The following is a 4,984-nucleotide window of genomic DNA, read 5'->3' on the forward strand; positions in this document are numbered from 1 at the left end:
GACAAGTAGAGACACATATTGCGACAGACACGGAAAGGACCATTTCTCCATAGGACATGGCTTTTAACTGACAGAAAGAGAAGGAAAAAGCTAAATAATTAAGCATAGCCTTTCACCAGTTCAAGGCAACAGGAGCAGCATTACACCCGATTAAGTTGGATTAAACTTGGAACAAAAAACCTTCTGCTCTTCATAGTTTTCTGTTGCAGTGTGTGGTGGCTCGTGGAATAATGTTCGAATGCAGCTTCATTTGTGGGTGTTGGGATGATTGCTTCTGTAGTTCAGCTTTGGGTGCGTCTGTGTTGTTTATCATAACGCCAGTTTGAAATTCTCCATTGGCTATTCGCTCGACTGTGACATCTAGGAATAGCAGTTGTTGTTTTCCTCCTCTTTTGTAAAGTTTATGACCGTAAGGATATTATTGATGGTCTTGAAGGTCACCTATAATTTCTTTCATTTGTGATGACAAAGGTGTCATCAATGCAGTGGACACTGGTAATGGTCTCCTTTGACGTAACAACCTTGTTCATATCTATCAACATCAACTTAGCCAAGGAAACACTGACGGACTATCAGAAGAACCAGACATATACAGCAAAGACCATCAACTTCATCAGCAAAGGATTACATCATGAAGCTAGAGTATCTATGCCTTACCATGTACTTCACTTGTGATAAAATATTGTATAGACATACAAACTGAACACCCGTGGAATCTCCGATATCAGGGTTCTTGGCAGAGGCAGTATTTAGAGAGACTACGAAGAGCAGAGTAAAGTCACCTGTATACCGTATTCAAAAAATAGCGATTACTCAATTAACACAGACCGCGGATTTAACAGAAACAAACAAACAAATGCAACGTGTTCAGAAATATTAGCCACTTTCCCCTACCTGAAATATGACCTTAGTTGGCTTCCGAGACAAGGCAGGATGTGTATCTATATTTCACTCATTTTGAAGTAAGGAATTAACAGTTTTTTTAAAAAAATGGTAATATTCTGCGATTTTAACTTTCCTTGGTGGGGGGGGGGGGGGAGAGGGAGTAGCCCCAACTCGTGATCCACACAGGCAACAAATACGTAAGTGGGAAGATAGGTGGGGCTCTAAGGCAGAGGTTCAGAGAGCTAGGTTGAAAAGTTTGAGGTAGAACAAACTGGGTTGTTATCTCTGGTTTGTTGCCCGTGCCACATGCTCACAATGCAAGGAGCAGGAAGAGAGCAGAGCTGATCACGTTGCTGCAGGGATGGTGCAGGAGGGAGAGGTAATTGGAAATCTTTCTGGGGAAGGTGAGACCTCTACAAACAGGATGGTCTTCACCTAAAATACAGGCGTACCAATATCCTGGTTGCGAAATTTGCTGATGCTTTTAGGTGGTGTTGAAAATGATGCAGCGGGGTATGTGAATCTGAATTGTAGCTCCAGTATACAGGAGGTTGAGGGAATAGAGGTCCGGGATAGCTTTACAAGGTCGCGAGAGGGCACCAGCAACCAGGATATTTGTTTGAAATGTGTGTACGTCAATGCCAGAAGCTTCTGGATAAGATGAACGTGCAGCATGGATTGGTACCTAGAATTTCCATGTTGTGGACATTCCACAGACATGGCTGGAGGAAGGACAGTAATTGTTGTTGAAGATTCTGGAGAATAGATGTTTCAGCAAAACAGAGATCATGGTAATAGGGTGCCTTTTTAATCATGAGTAGCATTATAGCAGCTGAGAGAACGTTTGAATACTCATCCACTGAGGTAGTTTGGGTTGAGGTTAGAAACAGGAAAGTCGAGGTCATCCTGTTGGGAGTTTTCTGTAGGCCTCGAAATTATTCCGGTCATATAGAGGAAACAATAGCCAAGATGATTCTCGACAGCAGTGAGAGTAACAGAGCAACTACTGCGGAGGACATAAGCGTCGCCAATATTGACTGGGAATATTATAGTTCAACTAGTTTAGATGAGTCAATTTTTGTTCAATGTGTGCAGGAGGGATTTCTGACTCCGTATGTGGACAAGCCAACAAGAGGATTTACGTATTGGATTTGGTATTGGGGAATGAATCCGGCCAGTTGTCAGGTTTGGAGGTGGATGAGCACTTTGGCAGTAGCGATCATAGTTCAATTATGTTTACACTAGCGGTGGGCAGGGATACGTATATACCACAGCAAAAGAAGTATAACGGGGGGTGGGGTAGGGGGAGGAAACAATTATGCAATTAGGCAAGGAATAGCATGCACAGCATGAGGAAAGAAACTGCAGAGGATGGACACAGTTGAAATGTGGAGGTCATTCAAGGAATAGACACTGAGGTTCCTTGACAATTATATAACGATCAGGCAGGGATACAGGTGTCGAGAGAACGAGTCATTGTTTACCAAAGTAGTTGAAGCTCTTATCAAGTGGAAATGAAGGTTTATGTGAGAATGAGGCATGAAGGCTCAGATAGGGTGCTTGAGTGTTACAGGTGTGCCAGAATAGATCTGAAGACAGCGCCAAGAACAGTCAGAAGGGGACTTGAGAAGTTGTTGGCAGATAGGATCCAGCAAAACCCTAAGACCTTCTCCAGCTCCCCCCGGGAAAAAAGGACCAGAGTAAAATGAGGGCCAATCCAATTTTGTAGTGGAAAGTTGTGTTTGGAATTCAAGGACATATGGAAAGCGCTTAATGTTAGTATTCATATTGGAAAAGAGCAATGTTAATGAGAGTACGGAGATACGGGCTACAATATGAGATGAGATTGAGGTTGAAAAAGAGGAGTTTTCAGCAATTTTGGAGATCTGAAAATACTTAAGACCCCTTGGCCAGATGGGATTTATCCTTGGATTCTCTGGCAAGAGGAGGAGGAAATTGTAGAACATTTGGCTTCGATCATTGCATCATCATGGGGTAGCGCCAGAAGACTGGAGGATAACAAATGTTGTTCTCCTGTTTTTGAAAGGGAGTAATAAGAGGCCAGTGAGACTCTCATTCGTTTGTGGGACAAGTGTTAGTAAAGTTTAAAAGGAATAGGATTTTAGACAGTCAATACGATATTTTAAAAGGTAAGTCATGCCCTCACTAACTTTTTTTGAGTTCTTCGAAAAGGTCACAAAGCAGGCGAATTCAGGTAAAGCAGTTGATGTGGTTTGTATGGACTTCAATAAAATGTTTGGAAGGTTGCACACGGTACGCTATTGCACAAAATACTGACTTTCATGATTGAAGATAATTTACTGATTTGAATCAGAAATTGACTAGCTGAAAGAAGACAGAGGGTAGGGTTGATGGAAACTGTTCATTCTGGAGCACAGTTACAAGTCGTGTGCCGCACGGATCTGTTTGGGGGCCACTGCTGTTAGTCATTTTTTATAAACGATCTGCATGTGGGCGGAGAAGGATGTTTAGTAAATTTGCGGATGACACTAAGGTCGACAGAGTTGTGGATCCTGCCGAAGGATGCTATGCATCACAGAAGGACATAAATAAGATGAAGAGCTGGGCTGAGAAGTGGCAAATGGAGTTTAATGCGGAAAAGTGTGAGGTAGTTCATTTCAGAAGAAATAACAGGAATGCTGAGTACTGGGCTTATGTTAAAATTCTCGGCAACGTCAATGAACAGAGAGATCTCGATGTCCAGGTGCATGAATCCTTGAAAGGTTCCACCCAGGCTGATCCGGTTGATAAGAAGGCATATGGTGTCTTGGCATTTATTGATAGGAATTGAGTTTTGGAGCCCCAAAATCATCCACCACTTCTACAAGACATTGGTAACACTTCACCTGGAGTATTGCGTGTACTTGTGGGCACCAAATTATCAGAAAAATGTGGAAACTTTGGAAAGGGTTCAGCGGATGTTTGATTCTGATGTCGTCTGGTTTAGAAGGGAGGGCTTACGAGTAAAGGCTGAGAGAAGTGAGATTGTTTTCGTTAGAGAGAAGACAGGTGACTTTATCGAGACGTATACGGTAATCAGGGGGTACGATAGAGTGACCACTGGGAGCCTATTTCCTCGGATGGTGAATGCTAACATGAGGGGGTATAGCTTTAACTTGAGGGGTGATACATGTATGACAAATATTAGGCGTAGTTTCTTCATTCAGAGAGTAATGGGGCTACGGACTACATGCAACAGCAGGAGACTCGCCGAAGTTAAGGGCATTTAAATGGGCATTGGACATACAAAATAGATAATAATGGAACGGTATAGGTTTGATAGGCGTCAGATTAGTTTGACAGGTCGGCTCAACATCGAGAACTGAAGGACCCGGAATGCACTGTTATGTTCTATGTTCTCCGTTCTCTGTTCCGTTCCGTCCCTCCTCCAATTTCATGAGGCACTGCACAGTCTGATAGTCACTTTCACATTGATACCGTTCAGTCTGTGGTGCTACAGTCTGGCCCCAACCTTACCATCGGAACATTCAAATTGTTCGAAGCATTTGTATACTGCGATTGAGTGATCAATCCTCATATATATATATATATATATATATATATAAAACAAGCTCAGGAAAAATGAAACTGTGAAGTATTGTGGTAAAGAGATTTTATTGGACAGGACTGGCATTTTTGGTTTGCTGCAATGGCCAAGTGGTGTCGTCAATGCAGTGCTAATACGGCTACCCAGGGAAGCGGATTTGAATCCCACCACGCCAGTTGATTGAATTTGAATTCAATGAATATGCGGAATTTAGAATCTGATGGTTACTTATAATCTATTGTCAATTGTTGATAAAAAAAAACATGCATAAGGCAAACTTCATTTCGTGAAGGCAACTGCTATCATTACCTGTTCTGCCTTCCATGTGAAACCAGACCAACAGCAATGTGGTTGACTCTCAACTGCCCTCTGAGGCATTAACGATGGGCAATAAATGCTGCTTCACCAGCGACGCCCTTATTCCATTACATAATTTTTAAAAGAAAATGCTCGCGTGAGTGTTGTTTGCAGTTCTGATAATCACATTACAGCAAGGATGTAATGTGGAATGGTGCAGGAGAGATTTACTAG

This window comes from Chiloscyllium plagiosum, chromosome 8 (assembly GCF_004010195.1).
Source record: "Chiloscyllium plagiosum isolate BGI_BamShark_2017 chromosome 8, ASM401019v2, whole genome shotgun sequence".
Classification (NCBI taxonomy): Eukaryota; Metazoa; Chordata; class Chondrichthyes; order Orectolobiformes; family Hemiscylliidae; genus Chiloscyllium; species Chiloscyllium plagiosum.